The sequence below is a fragment of the Gouania willdenowi genome, unplaced genomic scaffold (genome assembly GCF_900634775.1).
Source record: "Gouania willdenowi unplaced genomic scaffold, fGouWil2.1 scaffold_81_arrow_ctg1, whole genome shotgun sequence".
Taxonomy (NCBI): Eukaryota; Metazoa; Chordata; class Actinopteri; order Blenniiformes; family Gobiesocidae; genus Gouania; species Gouania willdenowi.
Window position 1 is genome coordinate 102899 of NW_021145247.1, and position 17845 is coordinate 120743.

A 17845-nucleotide genomic window follows, 5' to 3' on the forward strand; every position below is an offset into this window, starting at 1 on the left:
CAGATAGAGCTGTTATTATATTCTAATTCTACCATAAACTGTCATAAATGTATCTACATCGTCTCCTTCAAAAACTCTAAACCCAACCTGGCAACACAGTTGTTGTTGACTTGTCCTGTGTTATATGTGTAGTTTATTTATTGTTTGATTTAGGCCCATTTATTTATTTATTATATAGAATTAGATGAAATCAATAATATTGATCTTTTCTGACTAAACTTTTCTGATTTTCCCACAATTCTCCTCATAATTCAACTGTGAGTGAAGGCCTCAGTGAGAATTGAACTCACGACCCCTGGTTTACAAGACCAGTGCTCTAACCACTGAGCTATGAGGCCCTCTGTGCATGTATGTGTGTGTGGTTGCAGCCAATCAGAGCCACTCATAGAGAGTTTGAAGCCACACACACACACACACACACACACACACACACACACACACACACACACACACACACACACACACACACACAGGCTTGGGGAGTAATGGATTACTAGTAACAGCGTTATGTAATCTGGATACAAAAATAATGTAACTATAATCTGTTACAGTACATTTAAAAACATGTAATCAGATTACCAGTATTTTTATTAAAAATGGGGATTACTTAGTGGGATTACTTATTCAAAGCAAACAGAATATACACCGTGCAACAGATACACAGAGTGTACACACACATTGTGACACTTCATAGCACTTCACCATAAACGTGAAACCAATACTGCCTGCCTAGCTGTTTACCATCATGACTCAGGAGTTTTCACTGCATGAAAATTCCTGAGTCACTGTTTGCTGTGACCACACCAAATAAAACATGGAAAGGTAAATTACAAAGATGAATCCAAAGTTAACTTCTGACACAAACTCTCTACACCATAGACTGTAAACACACATCTCCACTACGCATCCTCAAGTTGCCTTCACTGACTGCCAACGCTGTAGGAATTAGGAACATCTACAACGGACACATCCAACAAACAGCAGAGCTGTTACAATATGAAGCTATTATGGTAACAGCTAACTTATATGATATTGTGCAGTAACATAACAGCTGTATATGTGTTTGTTGTGTCTATCACTGTATGATGCAGAATAACTGCATTTGTTTGTCTAAAAAATAATTTTCAACAAATTGAATTAAAGTCACTTCCTGTACATTACATGAAAGACATGCTGACACAGCAAACATAACTAATAATTAACTATGGAGCATGTTATTATGTAAAACATCTACTTTATGACACTTTTTTCCTGTAATTTTTTAATTAATTTAAAACCAGAATCAGGAAAACAGAAAAACCAGAAACAGGAAAAAATAAAAACCAAATACAAAAAAAAAGGTTTATTTCTGATTGTTTTTTAAATCAAAATAACAATGGTAACACATTATATCATTTTGTTTGTTTGTCTTTTTTACAAAGTGCAGTTGATTCTATATCTATAGCATAAAAAATCTGTGACTGCAGGTGACAGATAGAACACATTTTTGTGGAGGTACGTCTTTTAAATTAACGCATGCCTCGAGATGCGTTCAAAGTCCCTGGAAAACCCAGAAATTTGTAAAATATCCCCACACAGACCTGACACCAGGTGAAAACAAAAGAGGACATGTCTAAAACCAGACGTATGTCACCATACATGTCATCATTATTTAATAATGAATGGAAAAAATAAAAATGCAGTGTTATAGTTTGGTCACTTGGGGGACATTTATAAAGTTTTATTATTATGACTATTTGGAATTTTGGTGTTTTTCACCATATCTGCATTGAAAAAGGAACCTTGGGATGAAATATTAATTAGAACATATTTTCAAATAAATATCAAAATAATAATGACTCACTGGAACATATCTGTAACCTTTACACACCCAGAAACACAATATATTATGACAGTAAATATCATGTCTGCTATTAAAAACTGTATATTACAATAGTTAGCATATTAGCACACACTTAGCTATAACAGAGCTTTTCATCTGTAAACCCTTCTTAGAAACCAATGATCACACAATGTGTTGCCTGTTATCTCACGCTACGAGGTGACTATTGTTGGAATTGTCCCTGTATAAATAAAGTTTCATTGAATTAATATGTGACCTTTGACTAATAAACAGTGGTTGCAAATATCAAACTACTTATGTGTAACTCTATTGTAGTCCAGTCATCATATTTATAAACTATCTTAGTCATCTAGGATCTGTGCACCCTCAGAAAATCAGCTGCTCACATTATTTTGACCTGAAATCATCTGATTTTCCACTATTTGTAATTCTTCTCCAGTCTGCATTGACTCCTCCCACCAGAGCGTCATGTTTAAGGGAAGAAGAAAATGAAAATGGATGATTTATTATTCATTTTATTTATGAGTTAAAAAATGCAGTTATCTTCTGAAAATGAAAAATTATTTCTGTTAATGGATTTTAAATTGAATTATGGTACAGATATACTTCCATAGTTTATACAGTTGACGTAGCGTTCTTATTCTCTATTACAAGTTCACAGAGAAGCTGCAGTGTTTGCAACTGTCGTCACCTAAAAAAGACAAACAAACAAAACAATAAATAATGTTACCATTGTTATTTGGATTATTGTGATTTTAAAACCAATCAGAAACTCACTGTTTTTTTCTGTATTTGGTTTTTCTGTTTTCCTGTTTCTGGTTTTAATTAATAATAATTTTTTAAAAAACAATCAGTTTTTGCAGTTTTTTTTTCTTTGGTTTTGAAACAAAATAACCAAAGAATGAAGGGTACATGGATTCAAACATGATCTAAATCATATTAATTTCTGAGTGTTGTTATCTGTTGATAACGCTCTTGGTTCAGTTCATTAGTTCTAACCTGATAAGTTAATAATAAATGAGTGTTCAATGAACACGCCCTCTGAAGCTGTTTTGATGCACGGCACTGCTTCTCTTTAAACTCTTCACCACATTGTCCTTTTTGCTTTATTCCAGCCAGGAGAGGACCCTGGGCTATACCTGGAGAAGCAGCCTCTCTCCTCTCCGCTGCTGGTTTTTGATGGAACATCCAGCTGTGTCGTTGTGGGAAACATGCCTGTGAGCACCTCCCCCAGGAGGAATTCTGGGAAGCAATGTTGGTATTGATGGCATACTACTACACTCTGCACTTAACACACCCAAAGTGTGTTGCCACGGTCCTCTCTGTCATTCAAACCGAGGTCATTGGTGATGCCATCCATGATCAAGATGCTACTAGCACATATAGGAAAGCAATCGCTGAATGGAAATCATTGGTTGAAAAATAGGTGAATGTCAAGCAGCATTTTGTCAGGTCTGTTGTGTTTGTTTTTGTTTGCAATGCCTTTGAATAAGTTGTTTTGTGCCTGACTTGGCTAGCTACGCCACAAGTTTTCCCTCAGTGTCCTTAGGTCTCACATGTTAGATGGACCTTGAACTGAGACATGTTTGAATACTTTACATTGTAGTGTTGCACAAATGTTTGATCATTTTGTTTTTGCCTTCTTCACGTGACAAATCACAGCACTTTATACAGCAGCATATTATGTGTTTTGTTCATTGCTGTTTGTTTTGCTTTAAAAAAAAAGTCTTAAATTGTCTTAAAATTGACATAAAAAGTGTGCAGCAACCACTGTTTCTGGTGTACGGTTCATACTGTTAATAAATGTTGATGGTACTCATACTCCTGGTTGTGATTCTGATAAGATGTTTATTCTAAGAACAAAAACTGGTTTTAAAATTTTGGTTTTAATTTTAATGTAGATTTAGGTTTATTTCAAAATGAGTCAACTTGTATCAAGAAACAGCTTAATCATTTTTCACTAATGCTGAGTCATTTTTTACTTAGATTAGTTGTTTTCTTCTTGTTCCAAAGCTTTCATTTGCATAAATTAAAATAGAATTATTAGCTTATAGTCAGTATATTTCACTTATTATTGTGCTGTAGGAAGTTTGATTTTAAGTAGTTTAATCTAATATTCTTCCATTTCTGCTTATTTTAACCCTTTAGAATATTTATCAGGATCTTCTTATTATAAGATTCAACATTTTTTTCAAGATTTCTTATTTAGTAAATTTAACTTGCTGCATGAACAGTTAATGTCTCTTGTTTTAAGAATTCTCCTCAAATGTAGTGTTTTTTTCTTATATTTTATCTCTAATTTACAGCAAAGGCTTTGTTTTCAGATCAAATAGAGAGCAGCAGCTTTTCTGGGACAGTCCACAACAACATTAACTATGATATTGGTCAACAGATGAACTCCTCTGTCCTGTTGGTTAGGACAACGTGTCTAACAATAAAAGCCCATCATCACAGAGCTTCATTTGGACATTTCCTGATTAGCAATCATTTATTAGCTTTAGGTTTGGACCAGACGTGGGCCACACAATACTCAGTCTAGTATTGGCCACACCCCAAAGTAAACGCTCAAAATGAAGGAACAACACACAAAATAATAGCAAAACTGAACAAAAGGACAATAAAAGTACACAAATGTACTGTACAGTTTCACAAAATGACCATAAATATGCACAAAAAAAATCTAGAAAATGCAACAAACAAACATGAATAACTCATTAAACACAAAACAAGAAGAATACACAAAGACCCTGTCCTCTGAAGCTGGATTTCCTCTTCTCTCTCTCTCTCTCTAACTTCCTGTATTTAATCAGTGTGTGCTGTACTTAGACGCTGGATAACTTATTACCAGGCTAAATCACCATGGTAACTTAGGCTGAACACCTAACCTGGTCTGTAGGTGTTATATTGTATTATAGTGCATTATTCTAAATGGTAAAATAGGTTCTATTGTTTTCAATGGTTTGTTGTGTCACAGAATTGCATTGTTTTGTCTTGTTCTTTAAAATAAATACATGCTAACTACGACATTAATTTTAATTAAATTCAGTACATCTACACGTCTGCTATATGTTGTCACCACTAAAATTTCCTATTTTTCTAGATCATCATCAACTCAGGTTGATCCAGGCTGATTAAAACCATCCCATCTGAGCTGGGACATGAACTGATCCATTTATTCACACATTAGTTCTTCTAATGTCTTTAAACACTTTTATTGATACACACAGACCTGGTCAGAGCAGGTTACACTCCCAGTTAGGATCATGGAAAATAACATTTGCTCTGTCTCAGTATCTAGTTTAGACCTTTTTTAGACCTGTGTCCTGGGTATGATGGGTTCACGAGGTGAACAGTACTCAGCCATGTTTGGAAGTCCAGAAATCACACAGCATCTCACCCAATCATACTCACTGTGGTACTTGCCAGAAAATACCACAGACCAAGTATTTGTAGTGCAGTCATAGCACTCAACAATTCTGTTTCGTCTTCTACAAGAAACAACAAAGATCTTCCTGTTCATCACTGATATGTCAAAGTAACTGTGTCTGTGGACCATTTCAGAGACATCGTACCAGGTGTTGGTCACTGGGTCATAAGCCTCAGCAGACCTCAGATCTCTGAATCTATCTCTGCCTCCAACTGCAAAAATGTGGCCCATATATGCAATGACTCCAAGTTTAAACCGAGGTGTTCCCATAGGAGTGATCAGTGTCCACTGGTTGGTGCCTGGGTTGTAATACTCAGCAGTATTCAGTATTCTATTACTCAATCCTCCACATATGTAAATCTTGTTGTTCAGTGTGGTGCAGCTGGCCCTGATCCTCTCTTCATTCATTGATGCAATGAACGTCCACTGGTTGATGTTGGGCTGGTAGCGTTCAGCAGTTCTTAGTGAGATAACATGATCATCCCTGCAGCCTCCCATAGCGTAGATGCATCCCTTTAGCTCAGTAACACTCATTAAGGCCCGTGACTCCTGCATTGGTGACATCTCCTGCCAAGCGTGTGTGACTAGGTTATACCTCCACACTCTGTTAAAGGGGTCGGTCCATCTTAAACCACCACCCACAATGTAGAAGCATCTACCAAGGAAGACAGTGCTGTAGAGGAATAAGTGAGTCATGGGATTCTCCAGACTAGGATGAGTCTGAACTGTGATCCAGCTGTTTGTTCTGTAGTCAAAGGCCTCTATGATCTTAGAATATAATCTAAACATCAGTAAGACGGCGTTTGGCAAGCGACGGCAAAACAAGGTGTTGTTGATCCCAGACTCAGAGCAGAGTAACGAAGGTTGAGACATGACTTTAAGGGTATCAGTGACCAAGAGGTGGGACTCAGGGTTTGTTTTTACCACATCATTGTTAAGCACATTGTCTGTGATGTAACTTTTGTCCATCAGCCCCAGTCGTACCTTTGGTAACAGAGTAGAAATGGCTCCCTGTCGTTCCTCAGGCATGTGGTTTATCCATCTTAAAACACTTTGATAAACTGTGATCTCCTGGGTCACAGTAAGGTCATCCTGACCCAGGATATCAGCCAGCTCCTGCTCCTCAAGCTGCAAAAACTCTTCACAGAGTGAAACCTCCTCAAAATTCTCACAGATAAAGTGAAAGGCCTCATACTTCAGTTGAAACAAAATGGGAATATACCAGACTTTAGTAAACTGCCACAGCCCGATGCATTTTTCCGGACAGAGGTGATCCTTCAGAGCTTCAAAGCATGTTTGTTCCAGACTCTTTACATTGAACTGATGCACTTCCATCATTAGATCAAAAATATAACTGTTGTCAGAGTGACAGAGGTAGAGTAAATTCACTGAGTCCAAGGAGTTTGTGGGTTATTGTGTCTCTCTCAGAAGGGTTTCCCTCATTAAAGAACACTCAAGGTGCTGCTGAGTCCTTTGATGTGTGACCAGCTCCTGATGATGTCATCAGCAGAGTGTGTGATGATGTCACAGTGAAATTCACACTGACATTCCTTCTGCTGGCTCCTGATTGGTGGATGGCATGACAGGTTCTGCGTTCTTTGATTTATTTATTATTTTTTTGGGAAAAAAAACTATAAAATTCTGTACTATTTTATTTTTATTTTTCATTGTCAAAAGAATCCCTTGATAACCTATTCAAAACAATACAATTTAACTAAAAATAAATTTTGAATGAAATAAATAAAGGAATAATACAAATGAAGAAGCCTATTAATTTAAATTCTGGTTCTATAGTAAACAATGCAAAACTGTATAATAGTTCTTTTTCTTTTTAAAATTGCAACTGAAAATGTATTTTGTGCCTTAACAATTGGACTTTAAAAAGAAAAAAAACAGTCTGCATTGTGTTTTTGTTTGGACCAGCAGAGGGCGCTGGTAACCCAGTGGTCGGTTGGCATGCAGCTTTTCCAGCAGTGAAGAAGAGATGCTACGCTAGCAGACAGAGCTAATAGAAAAATGTGACTTTTACAGATATTCACGTAATATTACAGATATTCTTTCGGTGCTAAAGGGGTAATAAATCATTTATGAACATATTTAAGAGTAGAAGGCGGCCAGAAAGAAAGTAATAGCAGTTTCCGCCCGCAAGCGACACTTCTGGATAAAAAAAGTACTGCGATTCAATTTTCAGAAAATCGATGTGAACCATGATACCTATGAATCGATTTTTAACTGCCTTACGATTAATCGTTACATCCCTACAAATAAATAATAGATAGATAGTGGTGGGTTGGCTCATCAAGTATTCTTTTTAATTAAAATACTTATGACTAAAATATTTTGTGAAAAGATTCAAAACGTCCAGATTTAACATAATATTACTGAAATTGTTGAAATGAACACATTAATTCAAACAATTGCAGTTCACAGAGGTATTGCACAAAAAAACTATTTATTAAAATAATGTCATTTTCTGGTGGTAATTTATAAAACAGCTTTAATCAACACAAGCTAAAAAAGCCCATCCATTCAATGGGAGAGATTTGTCTCAAAAATATTCACAAATACATCCACAATGTTCACGTTTTTTAGATTTTCACGTTTTTCAAATCTACAAATATATCCACAATTTTCACGTGTGTTTTATTGTGTATGTGTGTATTTATCATGAAGTATCACGTGTAAATCTTCAATTGTGCTTGTGAATTGTGTAAAGTAAAATAGACATCTGTTGCCATGCAACCAAAGCTAGTATTTTATCTGTTTGTGTTTAGCACTAGCTGCTAACATGTCTTAGCATAGTCGCTCTGCTAACTTGTTTGATAAAACACGACAATTCATTAATCCATGATAGTCAAACACTGACTTACCTCTGGCTTTTCCACATTTTCCTCCTCTTCTTTCTGTGTTTTTCTTCCCTGAACACCAGATCATTAGTTTGGTTGTTTAGACATGACGTCACTGCTGCAGCAGTAAACAGTAAACATCTGGTCCAGCTGCCCTGGGTCACGCTTCAGACAACTGTCAATCAATTTGGGAGTAAAACTATTTTATTTATTTTAATCAAACTAGACTAACTAATTATTAATAATACTATCAAGTTAAGTATACTAATATCAGCACTTTGATTGTTTAATGCTAGGCGTCCCCTAGCATTTAGCTATACTGCCTACGCCACTCAATGCAGTCAATAATGACTTACCTGAATTTGGGCTGATTAGAAACATATTTATTATAAATTCATCTTTGTATTGTTTTAAGCTCCAGCCACAAACCACTGTTTGTTATGATAGAGATTATGGAAAATAAAACTGGAATTCCAAACATGGCACAACCAAATTCATTTATGTCTTCTGGTGACATTGTGGACTATACTTCATATTAGAGTTTTGTACACAAAATGTTGTGTTTGTGCCTTTGAAATATGATCTTGGAGACATGATTGCATGGTGTGAAGTTTGATCTGTGGTTGGCCTATAATGTTGTATTGTGTCATTGTCACACGGCATGGTCAAATTATTGAAATAGTTTAATAAAAGCTTGTTCTTAGATTAACATTTGTTTTCTTTCTTATTTTTTCTGGAATTAAGAAAAATATCCTTGGTGTAAAGCCTAAATAGATTCTAAATACTCAGTGTATCTTGTTTTGTGGAAAAATATCACTGTTTTAAGCAAATTTATCTTAATAAAAAAAATATTTAAATTAAATTAAATTTCTTAGAATAAGATTTTGCTGAACAAGATATTTTTTTTTTTTATATAGGAAAAACAAGATTTTATTTCTTATTTTAAGACTTTTTTTTAACTTTCTTAGAATTAACTTTTTGCAATGTAAACACACATCAATAACTCATTAAACACAAAACAAGTAGAATACACAAAGGCCCTGTCCTCTGAAGCTGGATTTCCTCTTCTCTCTCTCTCTAACTTCCTGCATTTAATCAGTGTGTGCTGTACTCAGACACTGGATAACTTCTTACCAGGCTAAATCACCATGGTAACTTAGGCTGAACACCTAACATGGTCCACACCAGGTTATGTTCTGGCTAGAATCTGAGCGAGTACTCAAGCTCTGCCTCCTGACCAATCAGTTCTCTGAGAACACTCTTTGTGTGGATCTGATGTGACGTTGACAGGAGAGAGAATATTTATCCTTTATTTACCTTGACATCCTATAGGAAACATATATATTTATATCATACATTCATTCAGTTCTGTTGATTATATAAAATATAAATATTGTCCACCTTATGATGTAGGCCAGGGCCGGCCTTCCCACCAGGCAGCCCAGGCTGCTGAATAGGGCGCCTTCTGCTGGAGGGGTGCCAAATTGCAACCCCTCAATTTTTATTTTTCATTAAAAAGGTTTATTAAACTTGAAACCCACCCTTTACAATTACCGTACATCTTTTCTCTATATTTATTTCATTTGATGTTTTTGTTGTATTCTATGTAATTCTATGGTGTTGTTTGCACATTGTGTTCTTTGAATTTAAGACTTGTGTTACTGACTAGTAAAACCAAATAGAAAGTAGAAATGTCCTTGTACTGAAACTTTTATATTTTAACTGTTGATTGCAGTGTTCTGCATCGCTTTTGGATTTTGTACCATTGTTGTTATTGTTCCCTCGAGACAATTACACAATACCTGTAGGTATTATATTGTATTATAGTGCATTATTCTAAATGTTATAATAGGTTCTATTTTTTTCAGTGGTTTATTGTATCGCAGAATTTAATCGTTTTGTCTTGATATTTAAAATTAATACGCACTAACCACTACATTAATTCTAATTAAATTCAGTACATCTACACGTCTGCTATATGTTGTCACCACTAACATTTACTATTTTATTAGATCATCATCAACTCAGGTTGTTCCAGGCTGATTAAAACCATCCCATCTGAGCTGGGACATGAACTGATCTATTTATTCACACATTAGTTCTTCTAATGTCTTTAAACACTTTTATTGATACACACAGACCTGGTCAGAGCAGGTTACACTCCCAGTTAGGATCATGGAAAATAACATTTGCTCCATCTCAGTATCTAGTTTAGACCATTTTTAGACCTGTGTCTATGTATGTGACAAAAAATGAGTAAGGTGGTAAAGAATGGTCCAAAAGTGGCAAAAACTTGGCAAGAAAAGAATAAAAAGTGACTAAAATGGGCCAAAAGCAGTCAAGAGTGGCAAAAAAAAAAATTGAAAAAAAGGAAACAGGTATTTGATATAAATGAGGGACAAACAGTACAAAGCTGTGTGTCAACAACAAGCCTGAAGCGACACCTGCAGGAGAATCAAAGTATTGCACTACTGACAGCTTTTATTCAAACTTTGAAACATTTGAAGACATTTCTTTCCTTATATTAGATCACATTTCTTAATGGTGTGGTCAGTATTTTTCTTTAACCATAATTGGGATTCCCAGTTGAAATGCTGAACAGTGAAATGATAGAAATGTATTATTTTATTACATTTAAATATCTTAGAGTTGCTCATGCTCAGACATTTGCAACATAATAAAATCAGATTTTAGTGTCATACATGTACATGCAGCTCTCTGTATCATTTTGTGTAACTTAATAGGACACAACTATCAGACTTTGTGTGTTTCTGTTGTTGTTTGTGTGTTTTTAAAGTTCTTTAGGGGATTTATTTTGTCATTCAGTCTATTTTTCTCTCATTTTGTGTATTTTTGTTGTTCCTTTTGCTCATTTTTCTGTCATTCTTCCTATTTGTGCTGTTCTTTGGTGTGTTGTGTGTACTTTTTTTTAATTTCCTTTTCCATACAAACACTTCTTAAAATGATTTATATTTAAAAAAAAAAATAAACATCAGGAAATGATTTACAACATTCACTTTGTTTACAGATTACTTGGGTAGGTTGAGGGTACGGCAACCATCATCTCCCATTTTAGTTTATTAAATTATTTTACTAAAAACATGATAAAGCTGTTATTAAGTCAGTGATTCTCAACATGTGGTTCTTTATCATTTTAATAATGAATCCCCCAGATAATCTTTAAAGGGGAAACTTTTTTAACCACTTTTTTACCTTTTTCTTTGGACATTTTGCAACTTCCTTTGTCCCATTTTTGTCCATTTTCCCAAAATGTTGATACTTTTTAGTTTTTTCAGATTTACCTTCCTTTTTCCATTCCATAACACCTGTTTCCTTTAATGTCATTTCTTTTTTTTTTACCACTCTTGACTGCTTTTGGCCCATTTTAGTCAATTTATATTCTTTTCTTGACAAGTTTTTGCCACTTTTGGACCATTCTTTACCACCTTACTCATTTTTTGTCACATACTCATCACTGTGAACTCTTTGTTTATCTTCTCAGAACAGCATCAAGTGATTGACTTGATCACCATTCAATCAATCTAACTGGATCAATCTGTTTTCAACAATGAATCCCTCTGTAAAAAGTGAGGGGGATTCACTTTTGTTTTCATAAAAGTGTGGGTGTTGCATCCCCCGCATCCCTCACAGGTGAGACGTGCCTGGGTTGTGTGGACCAACCCTGGATGTCCGTCAGATTCTGCCCGCCGCCAACACTTCTGGAAGGATAAATAGATAGCGGCCTCTGCTGTTTAAAAAAAAAGTACTGCGATTCATTTTTCAGAGCATCAATGTGAACTGTGATACCTATGAATCGATTTTTAACTGCCTTACGATTAATCGTTACATCCCTAGTGATCATGAATTAAAATGATGGTATAATTGTAATTTAAAAAATTTGTTGCTGTTGTAATTGTAATTACAATAGAAATGAGTTCAGATAATTTACATTGTAATAGTAATTGCCATGAAAAATCTATAAAAATGATATCATAGTTAATGTTGTTGTGGACTGTCCCAGAAAAGCTGCTGCTCTCTATTTGATCTTAAAACAAAGTCTCTGCTGTAAATTAGAGATAAAATATAAGAAAAAAACACTACATTTGCGGAGAATTCTTAAAACAAGAGACATTATCTGTCCATGCAGCAAGTTAAATTTACTTAACAAGAAATCTTGAAAAAAGATGTTAAATCTTAAAATAAGAAGGTCCTGATAAATATTCTAAAGGGTTAAAATAAGCAGAAATGGATGATTATTAGAATAAATTACCTAAAATCAAACTTCCTACAGCACAATAATAAGTGAAATATACTGACTATAAACAAATAATTAATATTTTTTTATTTTATTTTTTATTTTTTTATTTTGCAAATGAAAGCTTTGGAACAAGAAGAAAACAACTAATCTAAGTAAAAACTGACTCAGTATTAGTGAAAAATGATTAAGCTGTTTCTTGATACAAGTGACTCATTTTGAAATAAACTTAAATCTATATTAAAACCAAGTTTTTGTTCTTAGAATAAACATTTTATCAGAATCACAACCAGTGATACACTCCACAGGGCAGTGAGGTCTTTGGTACAATAAGTGGACTGAAGGAGACCACGCCCCCTGCTGTCACAGCTGAGAGTTACACTGGAGAGTCTTCAGCTCACTTCCCTGGTCCTCTGTAGACTTCACAAACCAGTGATGCTTTCCATTCAAACCAATCTTAGAGAGGTTAAAGGGTGTGAACAAAACCCTTAGCCCCACCACCTTTTACCTGTCGGTAACAGGGAATAAAGGCCTCAGTGAGAATAAGCCAAATCAGCATTATCAGTACGCATGCGCGATTCCCGGGTCAATATATCCGGGTCAGAGTTCACGACTACCCAGCGTGTCAACAAAGCCCCTGTCTAGCGGAACAACCGGCTACTTATACGGACTTTTAGGCATTTACTTTGCTTAAGGTCGTTTTAAGGCAATATGCCAGGGCAAAGACGATCTTTCACATGGCAGATATACACCACACCACTTACATGTACAACTGGGTATCACTTTTTTTTAAGTTTTGGGGGCGGGGCTCTAAAAATCCATCTCATGGTGTAACTTATTTCTCAATCAGCTCTCAACAAACACCCATGTATCTTAACCACATGCTAGTTGTGCTACAGTTGTTATATCATGCTTTAATTGTCTACTCACCACTTTCTAGGTGTTTTGAACCGTAAGCGCTTTAACTCGTAACCAGTGTTGTGTGAGTTACTGAAATAAGTAATGCGTTACTGCAAAAATAACTTTTGAGTTACTTAGAATGAAAGAATGTATTATTTATTTTGGGTCATTTGTGTCCAAACAGCTTCATATTAGTGCTGTAATAATATAATAATCCACTGTTGATCAACTGTGCTCCTGTATTAACATTGTTTTGTATAGAAACCTCTGATAAATGAAATGTTACTGTATCCAACCCTACAGTTTATAATCATTTACATTAACAGAACTAAACTCTGCTCAGTATTAATCTTTACAAACACCAATCTGACTGAAACACTAAGTATTCTTTCAATACCAGTTTATTTATCTGAGACCAGCAGAAACTGTAAATATTACAAGGAATTGTGAAATAAATAACACACAAAACAACCTGAATATTATTAAAATTTAAAGTGGCTTCAGCATCATAAAACAGTTGTGTTTAGCCTTAGAATGTTCCCTTACAGGTTAAGTACAAAAACTAGCAACAATGTTCAACATAAACACAAAAAACCTTCTAAAATAAATAAATGAAAGCAATCTGAATTAACATTAGGAATACATTTTGACCAACTCTACTTTACAAAAACTGCCATAAAACAACCATAAATGATGTGCATATAAAGCACCAAACAGCTGATCCAAAATTAAAACAGTATTTTTTTCAGCCTTAGCACAGTAATGTAAAGTAAGCTGTGCATATTCCAGGTGCACATTCTGCTGTTGAAAATGCTTATAAAATAAATGTGGAAAAACAAATTCACAGCATTTTTCTCAACAGTCACAGTTCATTAAAATCCATAAGCTGTTGTTTCCAATGTAGCGTTAGCTTAGCGCTTCACCGATGCATCGTTTGGAGACAAATGAGTAAAATAATACGCGTATTTCCACTCTGAGAAGCTCGTCCTGCTCTTGACTCGCTATGATTGGTGCACGTGATGTAAACAGAAACATGCTGACAATGCTTCTTCTTCTTCTTGTTTTACCGTGGTTGGCACGGCGTCCCGCAAAAATATGTAGAGCCACTGTAAACAGGAAGTACACCGCAGCTAGCAAAGTAACGGACAAACGCAGCATAATGTAACAGTAACGGCGTTATTTCTTTAAAAAAATATTGCGTTACAGTACAAGTTACTGTAAAAAGTAACGCACTGCTCATAACCATATTTTTACACATTTTTAAAGCTTCATAGGTCAGTTAGCTCAGCTGGTCAGAGCGTGGTGCTAATAACGCCAAGGTCATGGGTTCAAGCCCCATACTGGCCAGATCTTAGCAGTTTGTAAATGAAAATGTTATTATGTTATTGTTAACCATCTAACCATTAGAAACACTGCTTATTGGGTCTTATTTCATCTGATCAACCAAATTCAAGGATTCACAGCCAGCAGAGACACTCTATGAGGTGTGTGTATTGTTCTTTAACATAAAGTTCTATATTTGGTCCTGTTTACTTTCTCACATGATTAAAAACCACATCATGCTTCACTTGAGGTGAACCTAGACCCACATTTTATAGAGGACCAGAGTCACTTGTTTGCTCCATACCAGAGTTCTAGTGAGCTTTCACATATCACAAACAGACCAGAACTATCAGAGGAAATGAAGCATGGTGCTGATCACAGAGGAATGTGTGAATGTTCAGCACAAGCAGCAGACACTAACTTATTCAGAGAATACATTCTAGAGAAGTTCATGTCTCCTTTGAGAACTGGAGGTAAGGAACCACTGATAAACACTTTTTTCTGCAAAATACTCACAATTTCCAACAAGAATAAACAGAATTCTTCTTCAACACCTCAGACTGCTCCTTCCTGATATCATTTATTCTAAAATCAATCACAACATTCTTCACGTGTGGAAACTCTTCCTTCCAGGTCTGATACCATGTCATCAGGTAAACAAAGAACCTTTTACATTTTTGTTGATAATCATCTGAACATTTTTCACAGATTCATCTCCAATGATCAGCGTATGAGGATCCCTCTTTTTCTGATATAGCTTCTGTTTTCCTGAAGCTCTCTCAGTCTTCACCATGCTGTTAGCTTGTGTTGTTCTCATTAGAACAGAACTCTTATTCATTCCCATTCACCAGTGAGGAAAATCTATTATCCACCTTTACATGGATCTGGGCTTGTGGTTCAGTGTGTCTTCTTCCTTTCACCGACCTCCAATTCTGTGTCTGAACCCTGTGGAGTTGACGGACGTGTCGCCGCATTTTGATCACATGACTGATTTAAGACAGCAGAGCGACTAGATGCATCCTCACAGTGTTAATTTAAACTGTTAAAACTATAAACTAGTTCTTAAATGATCTTGATAGAACAAGTAGAACAATAGTTATGATAGATTAAAAACGCTGCACTTTTCCTGGTCATTTTTGTTGCGTTCAGTGTGTAAACGAAGAGTATAGACGGGACGTTCTACCTTCTCTCACAAAGCAAAAGTGTTTGAAAGCAAAAAATACACCTCTTCCCTATTGGTGAAAAACACACATCAACCAATCAAAATGTGATGACAACTCATGACGTGTGGATGCTGAGGAAGCGGTAAAGTGTGTGTGACGCGCTTCAGACAGAGCAAACAGAGATGATGAGGGACATGTTGTACTCTTATAAACAGCGCTACATAGAGGAGAGGACATGGAACATGTAACAGACTGATCTCAGCTGCTCAGGCAGCAGAGGCTCCGCCCCCTGAGCTGAGCCCTGCAGACAGAGGAGGCTGTGACTCTGAGGAAGGAGAACAGCAGGAGTCCAGATAAAGACACTGTCCTCCCATAGTGCAAAGGACCTGTGTCTAATGTTATGATACTGTTCATCATCACCCACTGGTTCAGAGACACAGATGATGGTCAAAAAGCCCCCAAAGGCAGACTGAAGTGCAGGCTCCGCCCCCAGGTGGACACTAGGTGATGAGACACACCAGGTATTGATGGAAAGACAATGAAGCCTATGAATGAAAACAAACTTTCTTGTAACAATGCTTATACACTGTCTTGTTGGTGTAAATCTACATGTCTAATAAACATAAACCTACACCATCCTCCCAGTCCTGTTATTCTATACAGTACTTAACAGAAACCTAAAAGCTGCTTGGTCTAGTTAACCTCCTGAACAATGTACAACATATAATGGGATCCTGAAATTAGGACAGAGAGGAATAGAAGTGAGACATGATCATTGATAAATATTAAAATTAATAAATGACAGATTTAGTGATATTTTCATAGACTATTTATTCAACACATCAACACAGAATATTTCCTCATACATGGCAACCTTTAAAAAGTGAAAGAAGACAAAGAAAGAAATGTGAGAAAGAATAACACTTGATGGACATATGATCACAGTACTGGTATCTAGAAAATGAATAGTGAGTCATCAACTCTATACAGTACTTACTTAGAGGAACCTCCTGAACAAACAATGAACAACATATGATGGGATCCTGAAAACAGGACACAGAGGAACATGAGATGAGATGAATAATAAAATGTATAAATAACAGATTGTGATTAAGTGATATTTTCACAGACTATGTACTCACCACATCAATAAACAGTCACCTTAGACCTCCACAGCAGTAACACAGACATGGCAACCTTTAAAAAGTGTAAGGAGACAAACAGAGAAAGGTGAGAAATAAACACCTGATGGACTTGATCAGATGATCACAGTATTGATATGTTCACTCTAGAAAAATAGCTGAATCATGTATTCTATACAGTACTTACTGAGAGGAAACAACGACAGGCTCCCAAAAATGAGTGACATCATCCTATAAGAGACAGTGAGAGGTTAAGGCTGGAAGAAAACAGCTGTTTGTAAAAACAATACCTCATTCTTATATTTATTTCACCAAGTGTCTTATATATTAAGACTTATTAACATGCACTAATTCTTATTCTTTACTTGTTTTTCTCTCAAGTTAAATGCAAAACGTTTTCTCTGGACTGTACTTTGTGGAATGACAGTAAAGTTTAATCTAATATTATCTGATACATTATAATGAGTTTTTGATCATTATATTTTACCTCATCATGCTACAAAATAACTTTCTCAACAGTTCACTCTTCTCAGCGACCCTGTAAATAAAACAATAAACATGCCAGTGGCACACATATAGCTACTCAAAGAGTAAACACATGTAAACAAAAAGGGGGCGGGCTCACATCACGCTATGGTAAAAAGTCCGAAAAAACTGTGGTGGGAAAAATAAAAAAAATACATTTATTTTTTTTTTAAACTCAAATTTGCAAAATAAATTTTTATATATAAATTAAATAAATTTTTTTTTTTTTTTTTTTTTTTTTGCCCAGCATGCACAGCTAGCTAAATTATAAAATGTCCTACTTCTAATGACTGATTGTGTTAAAGTTAACAAGCACACAAACATAAATGACACCCAATCTTGATTGATATCTGACCCAGGGTAGCGACAGTTCATCCCTTCTTAGCTGTAGTTCAGATTCCCTCCACTCTCACCTGTGGAG

The 17845-nt window shown here is 35.6% G+C and overlaps 2 non-coding genes across 2 annotated transcripts; one reads left to right on the forward strand and one right to left on the reverse strand.

The window, feature by feature from the left end:
• Positions 1-265: 265 nt before the first annotated feature.
• Positions 266-338, reverse strand: trnat-ugu (transfer RNA threonine (anticodon UGU)). Its single transcript has one exon. It is a non-coding gene; the product is annotated as a tRNA-Thr (tRNA).
• Positions 339-14544: 14206 nt separating this feature from the next.
• trnai-aau (transfer RNA isoleucine (anticodon AAU)) lies at positions 14545-14618 on the forward strand. The gene has a single exon. It is a non-coding gene; the product is annotated as a tRNA-Ile (tRNA).
• The last annotated feature ends 3227 nt before the right edge of the window (positions 14619-17845 follow it).